General features: G+C 48.5%; 1 protein-coding gene across 2 annotated transcripts in view; it reads left to right on the top strand.

Moving 5' to 3' along the window:
• Positions 1-18108, top strand: part of PDPN (podoplanin) — a 299528-nt gene that overhangs the window by 143209 nt on the left and 138211 nt on the right. The window lies entirely within an intron of this gene.

Below are 18108 nucleotides of genomic sequence, written 5' to 3'. Positions count from 1 at the left end.
TTGGCTTGATTTCAATGCTGTTACAAATGTGCATGGATGACCCACATATCCAATTCAGCAGCTGCCCCGCCAGCCTTAGTCACTTGCAGTGTTCCCCAAGGCTCCTGAATCTCCCTGACACTGTACAACATTTTTATGAAGTCCCTCTACAACCTCCTCGACAACCTTGGTATCTCCTACACTAACTATGTAGATGATACCCAGATCTTCCTTTCCCATCTCAGGCCACTACAACGACTCCAACACTTTGAGCAAAATATATCAAATTATCCAGTCCTGGATGGCTCAACATATGCTATGTCTAAATGATGAGAAACCCAGGCAGCTCCTAGTGGGAACACAAGGACGTCTAAACAAACTGAACAATGTTACAAGTCATTCATCATTAGCGGAAACTCTATCGCAGTCTCCAAAAAAGTAAAAACTTTGGGGGTCCACTTGGACTCCTCGCTCTCTCTAACGAGACACATAAACACCATCGCCTCGGCGGCCGCGTACACGCTGAAGTTTATAAACACCTGTAGACCATTCCTGACCTCTGATAGCTGCATCATAATGGCCAGAGCACTCATCCTCTCCCGGATTGACTACTGAAATGCCCTACTCACAGGCTCGACTTCACGCAACATCAAAAAACATCAGATCTAAGAGCAGCTTTGAACATTTCAAAAACAGAGCACATTTCCACTGCCAGACAAAAAGCCCAATGGCTACCGGTTCACAAACGAACTGTGTTAAAAACTCTGTCTCTAATGCAAAAATGTTTATCTAACTCTGCCCCTAAATATTTATCCCAAAAATTGCTAAATCTCAATCCAACAGACCCACCAAGACCGCCTACTCGCACCTCCTCAACATCCCCAGATTCAAGGTTCACAAGGCAGGAGGCCGCAGCTTCTCAGTGGTGGCGGCAAAACACTGAAACACACTTCCTCTATCACTTAGATCAGAATCATCCTTCTAGTCTTTCCGCAAAATCCTCAAAACATGGCTATTCATGCAAGTGTCGTAAATCTCCCCTGTCTCACCTGGGATCGCTTCTTGCTCTGTTCCGCGGGAGGATTCCTTTTGTGGACGGATCGGGTCTTGTATAGACTCGCTCGAGATTCGTCCGGCTGCAGAGCGCGTTCAGAGTTCCGGAAAGGCCACTGTTCCAGGATGTCCAGGAAAGTAGGTAGCGGTCGCTAAGAATGGGGATTCCAGGAGTCGAAAAGAGGGAAAGGGAGAAGGAAGGAGGAAGGGAACCAGGATCTTGGATAGAAGATTCGCCAAACAGCACACACACGTCAAGTCACTACCTAATGATAGCGTTGAGACGCGCGGGGCTGCGGGGGCGTGGCCAATTTATAGGACGTGCCGTGTGCGACGTGAAAGCTGGTGTGAGGCAAGTCGCTTGTTGCGGCCATGTTGGGAGTAACAAGGAATACAAGCCCCGGCGCGATAAGGACCAGGAGGTCCAGAAGGGACAAGTTCTATGGTTCATGACAGCATGCCCCCTCCGAAGACCTGTTCCACCAGGTTTGCCCAGGTGTATGAGATGGAATCTTCTAAGTAGTCGAGGGGTATTTAAGTTAGAAACTGGTTCCCAGGTTCTCTCGCTAGGAGGGTATCCTTTCCCTTCAACCAGGTATTGAAGTCGACCCCGTTTATACCTGGAATCGCATATTCGGGACACTTCATATTCTAGCTGATCATTCACAACAACAGGACTGGGTCTGCAGGATTTTCGGGAGGACTGGAAGTAAGGTTTCAATAGGGAGGTGTGAAAGACTGGGTGTATTTTCTTCCAGGAATCGGGTAGCCTGAGTCGGAATGAGACAGGATTGACGACTTCCTTTATGGAAAATGGTCCATAGTACCGAGGAGCCAATTTGTTTGGCCGTAGATGTCGGGGTAATAGTTTCAAGGACAACCAGACTTGATCACCAACAGAATAAGAGGGTGCTGGTCTTCTCTTGGAATCCGCAAAGAGCTTAGTGCGTGTTTGGGCCTCTTTCAATTGTTCCTTGGCTTCCTTGTGAATGTTGATGAGAGTCTGTATCCAAGAGTCGAGAGTAGGTACTGGAGTGGGATGTGGAAGAACAGAAGGTAAAACAGACGGGTGAAAACCTTGACTGCAATAGAAAGGGCTGACCTTGAGTGCTGAGTGGTCAGAATTGTTGTAGGCAAACTCGGCCAGGGATATGAGGAGAGACCAGTCATCCTGAACCTTGGTGGCAAAACATCGAAGATATTGCTCCAGAGTTTGATTTACACGTTCCGTTGCTCCGTTGGTTTGTGGGTGATAACCTGATGAGAGAGCGCGTTGGATCCTTAAAATACGACCGAGATGTTTCCAGAATTGTGAGACATATTGAGGTCCTCGGTCCGATATGATCTTGGAAGGAAGTCCATGGAGACGTAAAATATGTTCCAGGAAGATTACAGCAAGTTCTGATGAGGATGGTAATTTATACAAAGGTGTGAAATGAGCCATATGGGTAAACAAGTCTATGGTTACCATGATGGTCGTGTACCCTCGGGAAGGTGGTAACTCCACAATGAAGTCTGTAGCAATATACTCCCATGTCTTGTTGGCAGCGATGGTTTCAGTAGAAGACCCGCCGGTCTCTTGTTATCATGTTTGTTTTGACTGCAGACAGTACAAGCCTTGACGTACTGTTGTACGTCGGTCATCATTTGAGGCCACCAAAACTGTCTTTGTATAAGACGGAAGGTGTTAGTTATACCACGATGACCGGAGTGAGGGATATCATGGCAAAGGTTTATTACCTTGTGTTGTAATTTCTGCGTAGGACTGACCAGTGCATTGTCCTTGAATAGATATTCTTCCTTGACTCTTAAATTCCATGGATTCTTCCTTGAAATTTCCTTCCAGAGGTCAGAGGACTGGGTTTGCACTCAGATTTCTTCCAGGAGGTTGATTGCTGTGCTTGAGCTACAAAGATAGTTTGGGGAAACATCTTAGGATAGACCTTGTCCTCAGTGGCTGCGTAGTCTGGACGTCGAGACAAGGTGTCAGCAATCATGTTTTGTGATCCGGGAACGTGAGTGATTTGGAACCTGGTATTGGGCAAAGAAGTAGGCCCAATGGGCCTGACAACTGTTCCTGCACCCCAAAGACTGTAGGATTTGGAGATTCCGATGATCTGTGCGGACTTGGACTGGATATCTAGCACCCAGAAGTAGGTGTCGCCATTCAGTGAAGGCTTGGCGGATGGCCAAGAGTTCCTTTTCCAGGACGGAATAGTGAATCTCACTGGGGGTCAGGGTTCGTGAAAGGTAAGCAATGGGGTGTTCCAATCCATCCTCAAGTTCCTGTTTCAAGACCGCCCCTATGGCGTAGTTAGAGGCATCCGTTTCCACTAGAAATGGGCGATTGGTGTCGGGATGGGGGCTTGCGTGAACTCTGTCTTCAATCGTTGGAATGCTTTATCTTGCGATGTAGACCAGATAAAGGGGGTGTCCTTCTTCAATAGAGCTACGATCGGCTGAACAATCTTGGAAAAGGTAGAAATAAAGTTCTGGTAGAAGTTGGCGAGCCCCAGGAAGGATTGCGCCTGTTTCACAGAAGTGGGAGCGGGCCAAGCCAGTGTGGCCTTTACCTTTGAAGGGTCCATGCCAATTCCTTCTGGGCTAAGGACAAATCCTAAGTAGTGAACAGAAGTAACGTGGAACAAGTATTTTTCGGGTTTGGCTAACAGTTTGTTTTCATGAAGTCGTTGTAGTACTGCCTTTACGTGTTCTTCATGTTTTAGAGGATCTTTGGAAAAGATCAATATGTCATCCAGATAGACAATGACGAAGAGGAACAACATATCAGAGAACACCCTGTCCATAAAATGCAGACTGTGGGAGCATTGGCTAGTCCAAAAGGCATGACTAGGTATTCAAAGTGACCAAAGGGTGTTCTAAAGGCTGTCTTCCATTCGTCCCCTTCCCGGATTCGAATTAAATGGTAGGCTCCCCGGAGATCCAGCTTTGTGAAAACTACGGCTCCTCTCACAGCTTCCAGGATATCCGAAATCAGGGCAGTGGGTATCGATCTTTGAGGGTGCATTGGTTCAAGCCTCGATAGTCGAGACAAGGTCTGAGTTCCTTGGTGTCTTTCTTGGGAACGAAGAACAACGAAGCACCCGCTGGAGAGTTCGACGGTCTTATGGTGCCGTTTTCAAAATTGGTGTCGAGGTATTCCCGAAGGGCCTTTTTCTCAGGTTCGGAAAGGATAAACATTCGGCCGAAGGGAATTACAGCTGAGGGATCTGTATCTATGGCACAGTCTTCAGGCCTGTGAGGGGGTAATGCTTGGACTATGGCAGTAGAAAATACATCAGTAAACTCCTGATAGGACTCTGGAACTTGTATGATATTGGAAACCATGAGTGGTGTGTCTTGGTCTCTTGGAGGTTCTTAAGGAGTTACCGAGGAAGGGTCCAGGGAGAGACAGTGGGACATACAGAACTCTGAGCCCAGGAATAATGATCCTGCTGTCCAATTGATACACGGATTGTGCTTTTGTAACCAGGGCATACCCAAAACCATGGGGTAATGGGCTGACTTAATGATGTCGAATGTAATCCGCTCTTGATGATGATTTATGGAAAGTTGGATCTTTTTAGTCTGCAGGCTTATGGGTCCTGAAGAGAGGGGTCTTCCGTCAATTGCTTCCACCGGCTGCATGGTGTTTCGTGCCTCATACGGAATATGATGACTAACAACCCAGTCTTGATCAATGAAAATTCCCATAGCTCCGCAGTCCACCAAGGCCAGAATGGGATAGGTCTTGTCTTTGGAGGGCGAGAGGAAGGCCTGTAGTATCACCAAACTATTTTGTCCAGGAGAGTTCAAGGATGGAATTGATGTGGAGCAAACATCTTTCTCCCGACACCTCGCTCTATCTAGGATCGAGAGCTGGCGTTTCCCGAACGCCGTGGAGGGGCTAGGGGGCTAGAGGGCATTCTCTAACAAGATGTTTATCCGAGGCACAATACATGCATAGGCCTGTGTGGATCCTTCTCATCCTTTCTTGAGGGGAAATAGGCCCACGGAAGGCTCCGATTTGCATGGGTTCCGGATTTGTGCCAGGGGTTGGGTCAGAATCGGTTTTAACAGAGGTCTCAAGGGAATTCTTTTGAAAAGGTGTCTTGGTCTTTCTCCTTTCAGCCTTTCTTTCCTGGATTCGAAAGTCTATCTGCAGGGCTAGATCCATAAGAGCCTGGAAGGAACTAGGACGAGCCACCCGGGCTAATTCATCCTTAATGTCCTCGTTTAGACCCCTGCTAAATAGAGTGAAACTTGCTTCAGAGGACCAATCTGCTTCCTTGACCAGTTGTTTGGATCTAGTAACGTATGTTAGCATATCCTGGGTACCCCATCGGAAATCAAGTAAGCGTTCTTGAGCACTAAAAACCTGTTCTGGGCGGTCAAACATAGTCTTGAGTGCCTGAATAAATCCTTCATAATCATCCAGGAGGGCATCCGCTGAGTTGACTAAGGGCGTAGCCCAGGTTAACGTGTTCCCTGTGAGGTGCGAGATAATGAAGCCCACCTTCGCCCTAGAAGTTGAAAAATAATAGGGCTTAAAGGTAAAATGCACCAAGCAGGAATCCAGGAATCCACGTAAGGATTTTGCCGATCCATCATATTTGTCCACCACTCCACCAAGTAACACACTGTCCTTGTTAGCGGGGTCGCGAGATAAAACTAACTGGTTTAGAGCAGCATTCTCAGCCTTTAAGTTCTGTACTTCAGTTGTGAGCTCTTGCATGCCACGCATAAGGTCCTGGACTGCTTTCTCCATAGCTGTATCTGCGTCGGTCGTTTGGCATTTCAAACTGTCGTAAATCTCCCCCCCGTCTCACCTGGGATCGCTTCTTGCTCTGTTCCGCGGGAGGATTCCTCTTGTGGACGGATCGGGTCTTGTATAGACTCGCTCGAGATTCGTCTGGCTGCAGAGCGCATTCAGAGTTCCGGAAAGGCCGCTGTTCCAGGATGTCCAGGAAAGTAGGTAGCGGTCGCTAAGAATGGGGATTCCAGGAGTCGAAAAGAGGGAAAGGGAGAAGGAAGGAGGAAGGGAACCAGGATCTTGGATAGAAGATTCACCGAACAGCACACACACGTCAAGTCACTACCTAATGATAGCGTTGAGACGCGCGGGGCCGCGGGGGCGTGGCCAATTTATAGGATGTGCCGTGTGCGACGTGAAAGCTGCTGTGAGGCAAGTCGCTTGTTGCGGCCATGTTGGGAGTAACAAGGAATACAAGCCCTGGCGCGATAAGGACCAGGAGGTCCAGAAGGGACAAGTTATATGGTTCATGACAGCAAGAACTATAATCCACTGATGCTACCACTACTACTCTGTATGCATAACCTTCATGCATGTAAGTAACAGTACCATCAGATTACTTCATGTGGTACTTTAATGTAGAGGAGCAGCTGTGTGAGATCCCGCCCCCTTACCTCCCGTGTATTGGAGACACAAAATCGTGGCATGCCTAATACCAGCCATAATACCAATACCGCAGTGTGTGTTTGAAAGAAGATACCCATTTAGACAACCCTACCGAATGTATCCTCGATGTGATGATAACCTGCAGGAGGAAAAACCTCAAGGAGTGTGAAAAGAAGCTAACCAATGAATTTATGACATCAGAAAGAAGTGTGCACGACGTCTCCAGATACTGGCTAAAGATGATTTATAGATCCTGAAGAAACTAATGGTGATGTAAAGAATCGAGTGAGTTTCTCAATATGAAAAAGGAAGATTACACATGCACGAAGTGCTGCAGAAAAACAACCATTCAATAAAGGTATAGTTGCTGAAACGCAAGGTAGATTAAGTCATCATAGAAGCTGGCTATGAGTAGTGAAAAGAATGCAGGCGAAGCCGCCATTGTATAGAAACTGGACATTGTTATCGTGAATTTAGAAGGCCAGAACCCATGAAGCTGGAATAGAAAACTGTGTCACAGCAAGAATAATAGGCTTGTTAAGCTGTAGGGCGAGGCTGCCTGGCCTGGAGTCAAGATTTAAAAAGCAAGGTCAGCTATCTGTTCTGAAGAAGAACGAGTATGTGGAAGATGAACCTTCTCGCATTAAGGTGCAAGATAGAACACAAAGGATGCCAAACTTTAATTCATTTAGAGCATTTAAAAGCTGCAAAATGGACCAAATCGTGGTCTCCCGTCACTTGAGCCAAGGATAAAAATAGAGCTTGAACTTGTAGTCCCAGACATGATAGCGAGTGCCCTTACTTCCATGCATTCTCAAAGACAAGGATATTCTGCAAGGCCAAGTATAAAGACAATTTCATGGCAGATGGCATGGGAGATGAGAGATGTTGGGCTAATTGGGTGTTGAGGTAGCTTCATGTCCTATCTCCCTGCTCCTGGGTCTTGTCTTACATGCTGCTAGATTAACCAAATGTTCCAGACGTGGCACAAGCATGCCAACCAATTGTATTAGTCCATATAACGAAGAACCTTATAGTTTGAAGACCAATGAGAAACTGTTTGGCTAATGTTTCTGAAACAACATGTTTTTTAGAGGTGAACAGAGGGTTCTTCTGCATCCCATCAAGATTTCTGGCACCTGTGAATTCTGACTCAGAGACAGGAACAAAGGAACGGATGCCCAGATGAGTTTCCCAGCCATCTTTATTACAGGTTCACAAGACACTCTAGAAAGCACACAACAGCATTCTGCCTCCCCCTTCTTATATAAGCTTTTTTGAATGACGCAATACCCTCATGCAAACTACTCCCCTGTCTCAGCATTTCTCTGATAGGTCCTTTCAGGCAGAGAAAAGCCCTCCCTATCTTTTGATTGGGTGGCTTGTCTGTTACTTACCAAGCCCACATTAGCTCATACTTGGCAAACACTTGCTGACTGACACATCGAACGACCATTGCATACGTTTCATCTTTTTTGAATCTTTATGCGCGTATTCTCAAAGAATAACTTTGTCCCTGTCTGGAACGCATCGATTACCCAATAAAATGTAAAATAACATGCACAACAAGTGATTTCAGCCACTACGAGAATTGGGAGAGATCATTCCTTGAGGGAGCCCACCAGCCCATTTTCTCCTTTTTGTCCACGTGCAACATTTTACTGTGCACTTTTTCCTTCCTCCCACCCTACCACATTGCCTTGTTTCCTGCCCTTTCTTCATATACATTTAATTTTGCCTTCATTTCATTCGTCTTCGATCAGCACATCTTCCACCCGATTCATCTTATTTTCCTTATTCTGCGTCCAAGGACCTTCTTTATGATTAGTCCATTTGTTTTATTTGTCCTTTGGGCTTCTTTGCAGCCAGGTCAAAGGGCCCCTTAATTCATAGGCAAGTCTTTTTTATTTCATTGTTCTTTGCATCACAGAGTACTCGAACTCTCAATCTTCTTTATTCACATAGAATAGTCAAGGGGGCATTCGATTGTTTCTGGGGAACACAAGAATGGGGGAGTCTTTATGGAAAAATATTTTTCACAGGTTGTTTCAACTGGGCATTTGGCTGTGTCACTCAAAACACTTTTCACGCTGGGCTTTTCTCCCTGCTCGCAGGATCGGTTGCTGTCACTCACCTGGTGTGTAGGTATCTCTCGTCCATCTGTAATATAAAAACTGAATGAGTTTCTTGAAAAAGAAGTGCATTTTCATCATCAGGACTGCCTCCTTGAACCCAAAATCCTAGAACAGCCATGTCCTTCTTTAAAACACTCCTACCTCCTAAAAACATGTACTACTGAGTTTTCTCATTTCCTAGTATTAATAAAATGACTGCTTCTTTCTCCCTTTTTGCATCTCTTCGTGTCAACTATATATTATACATTTTGGCTGATACCAGGGCTTGGCTACGATCTGAGACCACAAAGCATATATATATTTGCTTTTTCTGGCATTGCCCTAATTATCATGTGCTTCTTTTCCAACAATGTTATAACATATTTATTAATGACAAAGGAAACATTTTCTCTGTGGTTGTGTCGTTCTTCACACCAATAGAGTTTTTTTACAGTCTACTTCTTTAGGATAAAAAATAATAAAAGACAAAACAGACAACATAAATTCAAAACCTTTTATCAAAAAAGAATGTGTTTTCTTCAATCACTCCCTTTCTTTCTTCTTGGGGCATCCGTAGCTGAAGAAGAAGGAGACGCTGGTATGGGCTCTTGCTCCCTGTAGAAACTGAAATAGAGGCAAAGTCATGTTTAAGCTGGCAAAAGCGATCAGTTACTTCCCTAGCGTGGGCCTTGGTTCTTTCTTTTCAATCAGGATGTTTGCTGAGGTCATCTCTTGACATTCTCAGCCCATTAAAATGTAGGCTTGCTTTTCTGTAAAAGAAAACCCTTTGGTGCACATTTAATTTCTTTCGAATTTTCCATACGTTTAGTGACAGGCCTGTGTTTGGTGTTTTCTGCTATGCTGAAAATGTTCTCTGTACTTTTGAAGTGCTCCTCCTGATGGTGTGGGTCTCTTCTTTCTTTGCAGTGTTTGTTCTGTTGAGACATAATTAACATTTTTCATTGCTCTTCCTACACTAATCTTGCCTACCCATGTTATTTGGACCCCAGCACTGATTCTATTAAGTGCATGCGAGTGTGGCATATAGGCATACATTGTTTTGCCTAGCTTTAATATTTCATGCATTTGCCAAATGCACCTATTTGGCATTTCGCTATCACCAGAATTAGAAAAAGGTTACTCCACCTTCTATCCAAAAGTCTTCCTTATTCCCGTCAATAGATATGGTCATACTTGCATATATATGCTATTCTATGCTCAAACCTGTTTGCACCTTTCTTGGGAAAATTCTATCTATTTAAAAGGACTGTATCCCTTACTTCCTTTTTTTTTTACTCACCTGGGTCCACTTACTCCTAATAATGACCAATAAAGTTTGTTCACACACTTACTGTGTCAACTGATCCTCACCATTTCATTCTTTACTTTGTCCACTAATAATTACTTTTGTCATAATATAATGTTCCTTCCCATTATATTGCTATACTCTACTATGGCCATGTAGACATTCTTCCTGTTCTCCAAAAATTACAATATTTTTCATCTATAAAACATAAATCAACGTCTTCATACAAACAAAAACAATGTTCTTGTTATTTACTCTTGTATGTTCTTTTGTGCAGTTCTACTAAAGGTTCTCTCATATTATTAGATCAATCGTGGCCATCCATACCTTTTTGGCCTTTCATTAATCATATTTTATTTTCATCAAAATACACTACACTAATCAATTCTAACTGCACCATCCATTGTGCTCATTGTTTGCAACTCTGGATATCTTATCCACATCTTCCTCCATTACTCTTGTCTCATTTTGTTATTCTTTGTTCCTTTATTTGCACCTTCTATCAACTTGTGTTTTTTTGCTGCTTTAATATCCGTTCATTCATTCATTCTTTATTTATTTATTTATTTCACCCCCTAAATCATCGTCAATCCTTTAGTTTTGAGATTCTTCGTTACTTCGGTGCTTTTTAAAGTTAACTGTTTATTATTATCTTACATTATTTAGTCTAGTCATAACACAAATCCTCATTTCATTTTCATATTATAATCCCTTACATGTGTGTACTTCTATTTTGTTCCCCTATTTCTTTCAATGGACCTACGTCAGAAGGGCCTGTGGGTCACAGGACACTTGACACTCGCTACAAGTTTTCCTGAAATTATGCTGAGCGCTGCTGCATCATTGCCATACGCTGTGAGATTTCCTCTTTTCTCCTTCAGTGTGTGATGCTCCTAAAAAACACAACTTCATCATTTGTTTATTCTTCTCTAATCATGTCACCGTCAAAAATGTCAGTCAACCTGTATCCTTCCTAGAGAGCTATCACTGTCCTCCATGGTCTAATCTCATTGTTCATTCCTTCGAGCATTGCCATTTCCCTTTGTACTATGGCTGCTTCCAACTCTAGAGGGATTATCTGTCCCCACCCTCTTTGTCCATAGGTATCTATGGTCTGAGAAAAACTCATCAGATATCCTCACAGTCCTCCCCACTAAGCCAGTTAGCCATGTTAATAGAAATGCTCACCCCATAATATGAAAACCTCTTGACTCAACTGGAACACCTCACAGAGCCACTTGCCCTGTGAGTGCCAGTATAAACTCGCTCACGTTTAAATAGTGTATTGCAAGGGTGAAACACACTATCCCTTGGTCAGTAAATAAAATCATTATGTTAAGTTTTGTCATCCAATCCCTTCCTAAAATATTAACGGGTGTCTGTCGCAAATATAACAAAGGATCAGTCATGTCACACTCTCCTATAGAGACTGGTAATTCATCACCGTTGTATACTTTACTTTCCTGTATACATTGATGTGCAGTTTCACTGTCTACTAATAAAGCAAAGGTTTTGCCTCCTTGTGTCACATTAACCTTTGGCTCCTCTTGGGGGTCTGGTGTCACTGATAATTCTGAACACATCAAGTCATCCTGTGAGCTGTCATATTGTCGGTGCATGCATACCCCTGTTCCTGTGAAAGGATTTCCTGCTACCAAAGTGGCACCTCCTATTCTGGGTGTCAATACCTGTCCTGTGTTTGCATATTGCTAAGTCTGTATGGGGGCTTGTTACAATTGCCCCTGTAGTGAATTAATTTGCACTTGCTCTAACTGCTGTACCTATTGTACTGTCAGCGCTTGCGTCTGATACAATGTCAGATCTTGGGCAAACACTTCTCTTATCTCTTCTTAAGTCAGTAAAGTCAAGGTATCCCTATCATCTCTTCTATTTATAGTCTCCAAAAATCCAACTACTCTTATATTTTGCTTCAGTAAGACATAGGGGCCGATTCATGGAACAAACGTGCGCCGAAAATCTTGGCGCAAGCAGGCTCAAGCATGAAAAAACAGGTGCAAGCGCACGCGTGCGATTCATGGAAGTCCCTGCGCGTGTTTTCCTTGGGATGTGCACCAAACCCGAGCGTGGCGCACACGGGCGCACACGTCATTGCAACAGCTCAAACGCTGTGTGCGACGCGCACAGGGAAAGCGCACAACGTCCGCGCACACACCAAAAAGGGGGCGGGACACGGGGCATAACACGCGGAATGGGGAACAACGTGTGAAAAAGAAGGCGTAACTGGGGAAGTACTGGTGGGAAGTACACGGAACGCCCACACGCACGCGCACAACATGTATTCATGGAATCGAATAGGGCAAACCCGCGCACGGGCGAAGACACGCACAGGCCTAAACACGTCCGCCACACGAAGGCAGGCGGTAGCGTCCCTGCGCATTACAAAAGTGTGCGCAAATAAAAAGCACGTATATACAGCTATGATGAATGTCCCATACTGTGGCCCCCTAGGATAAATGACGTGCATGCAACGCACAGGCACCCCATAAAAAGAAGAAAAAGAGACAAGCGCCCCCCCAGTAGCCCACGTGCGTGCAAAAATGACACACATAGTACGGTGTGGCAGCCAGGAGCCAAAAAAAAACATACGCGATCAACAGGCAGGCCAGTATGGCCGTAAAAAAAAAGGGGTAAGCGACAAACACGGACACCCGCTGTGTGAAAAATAGCGTGTGTGTGTATTTCGGGGGTGCGCGGGAAGTTTCACATGCGATAGGCCCTGTGTGAATGGGGTACGTGTGTTACTGGGGTTTGCTGGAAGTTTTACACGTGAAAGGGCCCTGTGCGAGTGGGGTACGTGTATTACTGGGGTGCGCGGGAAGTTTCACACGCGATTGGCCCTGTGAGAGTGGGGTACGTGTATTACTAGGGTGCGCGGGAAGTTTTACACGCGAAAGGGCCCTGTGCGAGTGGGGTACGTGTATTACAGGGGGGCGCGGGAAGTTTTACACGCGATTGGCCCTGTGCGAGTGGGGTACGTGTATTACTGGGGTTCGCAGGAAGTTTTACACGTGAAAGGGCCCTGTGCGAGTGGGGTACGTGTATTACTGGGGTGCACGGGAGGTTTTACACGCGATTGGCCCTGTGCGAGTGGGGTACGTGTATTCCTGGGGTTCGCAGGAAGTTTCACACGCGATTGGCCCTGTGCGAGTGGGGTGCGTGTATTACTGGGGTTTGCGGGAAGTTTTACACGCGAAAGGGCCCTGTGCGAGTGGGTTATGTGTATTACTGGGGTGCGCGGGAAGTTTCACACGCGATTGGCCCTGTGCGAGTGGGTTATGTGTATTCCTGGGGTTCGCGGGAAGTTTCACATGCGATTGGCCCTGTGCGAGTGGGGTACGTGTATTACTGGGGTTCGCAGGAAGTTTTAGATGCGAAAGGGCCCTGTGCGAGTGGGGTACGTGTATTACTGGGGTGCGCGGGAAGTTTCACACGCGATTGGCCCTGTGCGAGTGTGGTACGTGTATTACTTGGGTGCGCGGGAAGTTTTACACGCGATTGGCCCTGTGCGAGTGGGGTATGTGTATTACTGGGCTTCCCGGGTAGCATCACACGCGATTGGCCCTGGGCGAGCGGGATACCACTCACCGTCTGCCTTGTGTGTAGAAGAACGCGTAGCCAAAACCCACCCACTGTGAAGTAATAGCATGTGAACCCCAATGGCTGGAAAACACACATCCGCACCCCACGAAAAGCACGTAGAGAGCAATGGAAAGCCACGTGGGATCTTCAACCCGTGCCAGGGCAACGCCCGTGCGTGATACGTCACAGACGCGCTTACGCGCAAAGGGCCTTTGGTCCAATGAAATTGCGTACGTGTGATGACGCACTTACGCGCTAAGGGCCTTTCCTCGGATTTAACACTGACGTGCACTTTTTTCACGTGCCAATTCACTCAGTATCAAGCTGGCCACGCGTACACACATTGAAGACCACGCTCATGCCCTGAAGGCCATTTTCCTGCCCCGTAGAGCCCCGAGCACGCTCCCACCTGCCATCTGCTGCTGCCTGAATGCCTGCTGCCCACGTGCCCTGCTATTTGGTACCTGCACGTCAGCCAGGATTCCAGTTGCTGTGTCCACCCCTGCTGGAACAGAAGACTCCCGACTGGGATACCATCGCTCCACAGCCCAGCCCCAGGACCCAGTTGCCCAGCCACACGTGCCTCTGGGGTCGTCATGTCGGGGCAAACACCATCTGACACCACTGGCGACCCCCAGCCAGAGAGGCAGAGCGCCACCAGCTTCAGTGTGAAGGAAGTTGGTTTCCTGGTGGAGCATGTCCTGGGGCATTATGATACCCTCTTCGGAACATCACGCGCCAACAAGGAAGGACGGGAGAGGATCTGGGACGACGTAGTGGTTGCCATCAACACGGAGGGGGTGGCAAACCGTGACATCAAGCACGTCAAGAAGCGCTGGGAGGACTTCTGGTCCAGGACCCTCCACAAGGCCCGGCGCCTCACGGAGGGGGCCGGGTCAGCATGAGTGACATCCAGATGAGGGTCCTGGAACACGTATGCCCAGCTCTCCACACCCAAATCCTTCAGAGGAAGACCCGTCTGGAGTTGAGCGGTAAGTGGCCAAGCATTGGTGTGCGAGACAGGGCATGTTGCAGTGTGCTGGTAGTCTGATACTTGCCTGTATGTGTGACATGGACCATGTATGGATGTGTGTGTGCAGGGACATCATGGTCATGCATGTGAGACCAGTAATGTACGAACCACATGGTTGGTGCATGAGTTCCAATGCTACATGGGGAGCTGTATGGCAAATGCACACATGAAAGCATGCCAGTGTCTGTTCTTGCACATGGTGGGGGCGTGAGGGATGGGTGCTGCTGTCATGTACATGTATGGTGCACATGTGTGTGTGTCTGAGAAGTGTGTCTGTGACTTCGATACGCCATGGATTCATGACACACGTCCGTGATGATGTGTAGATTCACTCATGCAGTGCGGTCACCGTTGTATGCACTGTGTCTACCCACTGTGTCTGTGGTGTACAAGGCATGATGCATGACCCTCCGGTGATGAGTGTGCATGGGATCAGTGTGAGCCAGGATGCATTTGAGTTTGAAGGCAACATTTTGATTAATAGAGGCCCTTGTACATGGATGCTGATGTTGATCGCAGGCGCATGCCTGTTTATGCATGTGTGTTGCGTGCATTCACCCATGTGTTGTGGAGGGACAGGATGGAAGTGACGTTAGACACTGCCACTCATGTGTTATTGCTTCCTGTCTAGGGGAATATTGTACTGTACCCTGATGCTTGTGTTCTATGTCTCCCTCTACGCAGCGTTAAGTGAACAAGAGGGTGGAAACGGCGCTGTGGGGCCAATCGGCAGGGATGCCTCCACTGGGCGGCGACGCAAGGCCCAGCCACCCTCCCAGGACTTGCCATCATCCGGGAGAGAGGGGGCTGGTGCCGCGTCTGCCACTACGGCTGTGGCGGAAGGGCCGGGTGAGCCCCCACAGGGGCTTGCAATGGCAGAAGACGGTACGGAGACATCCAGGTTGGTGGTCTCCACAGAGGAGGAGGAGCCCGCTACTGAGCCGCACATGGGGCCTGGTGGGGGTAGTACCACTGGTGCAAGTGGTGCAGTCCAGGGCCAGGGTCAGGAGGCAGCACAGGTCACCGCTGAGGGGCCTGTGCATGTCCCTGTCCTTGACCCCGTGACTGCACCACCATGCACCAGCAGGGATGCCCCATCCCAGGCCCATCCGCAGGTAGGGGAGAGTGCCATGTCATCTGCCTCTCCATTACCTGCGGACGAGGGGTCCCATGAACGTATGGGCTCCATCCTGATTGGTGTCGCGTTGCGCACGCGTAACATTCGTGATGACGTGCGTTCTTCCTGGGCAGAGAACGCACGCCATCACGAAGAGCAGCGTCGCGACGTGGCACTGTTGGGAGGGGCCCGGGTTTGTGGGTTCCTACATGTGACGCGCACTCTGGCGGACCTCTCCTCCTCTGTGGAGACTATGTGCCATTCACTCTCCCTGCCGTCTTCCGGCCCAGATTCCACCAGGGCCCCCTGTGGACCTGGCCTGGCCAACACAGCCAGCTTGGTGGAGATCCCATCCCTGCCACAGTCGGGAGTCGGCGGTCCCGCAGGGGTGGACACCACAGCTGATGGAGGATGTGCAGGCATCATTGGACAGGGCACATGGACAGCAGCAGCAGCAGCAGGAGCAGGCTCTAGGTGGGAGCAATGATGGCTCGGGCCATCGACATCAGGGGGGCAGGCATCGGCAGGAGGACCCTGGAATGGATGTGTCTTCCGTGTGGCTGCGGTTGGGCCAGCGTATAGGTGTGGAGCGGCGGCGGGCAGAAGAGGCGCGGCTCACCATGGTCAGGGCGGAGTTCTCCATGCGTCGGGCGTTGAGGTGGGCAGAGTGCCTCGAGGCGACTCGCAGGGAGTTCGAACAGGCCATGAGTGCCTCCCTGCGAGACCTCGGGGCCAGGGCAGAGGCCCGCCTCCGGGACATCGACATGGTGTTCGATGATGCCCTGGCCCGGGACACCACAGAGTGAGCCGCAGGACTTGCCCGCCGCCATTGTATATAGTTAGATAGTGTTAGGTTTCCATTCCTTTTTTTTTTTATTTTGGTTGCGCTTGGACAATGCACCACGTTTTTGTATATAGTTTTTTATTGGGTAGTATTTTTAGTAGGTTTCATTTCATCAGTTGGGCTCATGGACCCTGGATTGTTCATTTGTACATAGTTCACGATTGGATTATTCTCATTTTTTTTATTTTCACCATGGAGCAATGGTTTCACTTTCTTTTTTCCCTTGGATTTGCTTTGTTGGACTGTGACTTTGGACACCATTTCTTTTGGATTTCTTTGGATTATGATTTCTTGTTTTTTATTCTTTTACGGACATGCAGCATTTCTTTAATTATTCCCATTGTTGTGTGTTTTCTTTTAATTACATTCATGTTGTGTTTAATACATTTTTTTCTTCATACTTAGATGTGTGGTATTATCTCATTGGTTTCATGCATGTCATGATATGGGTTTTCACATTCACTTGCACCCATTGTGTGTGTGTGACAGACATGTGTTCATTTACATACTTGCCTTTGGGGTTGTATCATGTATCATGTAATTGCCTTTTCTATGTGGGTGGATGCAATACTTGGTTGGGTCTTTGGGCTGGGGAGGCTGGCCATAAGGGCCATGATTGAGGATCGTCATGACGTGGGGGCAGGGGGACATGAGTGGGACATGAGTGGGGCCTGCTGGCAGGTGCCCTGCACTGCTGGGGGGTGGGGGTGCAGGGGGACATGAGTGAGGGCCTGCTGGCAGGTGCCCTGCACTGCTGGGGGGTGGGGGTGCATGGGGACATGAGTGAGGCCTGCTGGCAGGTGCCCTGCACTGCTGGGGGGTGGGGGTGCAGGGGGACATGAGTGGGGGCCTGCTGGCAGGTGCCCTGCACTGCTGGGGGGTGGTGGTGCAGGGGGACATGAGTGGGGGCCTGCTGGCAGGTGCCCTGCACTGCTGGGGGGTGGGGGTGCAGGGGGACATGAGTGGGACATGAGTGGGGGCCTGCTGGCAGGTGCCCCGCACTGCTGGGGGGTGGGGGTGCAGGGGGACATGAGTGGGGGCCTGCTGGCAGGTGCCCTGCACTGCTGGGGGGTGGGGGTGCAGGGGGACATGAGTGGGGGCCTGCTGGCAGGTGCCCTGCACTGCTGGGGGGTGGGGGTGCAGGGGGGCATGAGTGGGGGCCTGCTGGCAGGTGCCCCGCACTGCTGGGGGGTGGGGGTGCTGGGGGACATGAGTTGGTGATCAGTAGTGCAAGCTGACATGTGGCTTGGCTGGGGGGCATGCCCATGGTGGATGGGCTGCCTGCGGGACATGACCAGGGGTGCAGGGTAGTCCCCTGTGGTGTGGGCTGCCTGCAGGGGCCGTGGAGGGTGTAGAGGGAACACCTGGGAGGACCCACACTGCCAATTCACGTGGAGGACTCCCTGCGCACCCCCGAAATACACGTACCCTGCTCAAATCGCGTGTGAGACTTCACGCGAACCCCAGTTATGCACGTCCCCGCTCGCACAGGGCCAATCGCGTGTGAAACTTCAAGCGCACCCCCCGAAATACACGTACCCTGCTCAAATCACGTGTGAGACTTCATGCAAACCCCAGTTATACACGTACCCCGCTCGCACAGGGCCAATTGCGTGTGAAACTTCCTGCAAACCCCAGTAATA

Source organism: Ambystoma mexicanum, chromosome 8 (genome assembly GCF_040938575.1).
Source record: "Ambystoma mexicanum isolate Mex_15411 chromosome 8, UKY_AmexF1_1, whole genome shotgun sequence".
NCBI classification, from domain to species: Eukaryota; Metazoa; Chordata; class Amphibia; order Caudata; family Ambystomatidae; genus Ambystoma; species Ambystoma mexicanum.
The sequence above is the reverse complement of the archived record's forward strand: the minus strand, read 5'-3'. Positions and strand labels throughout refer to the sequence as shown.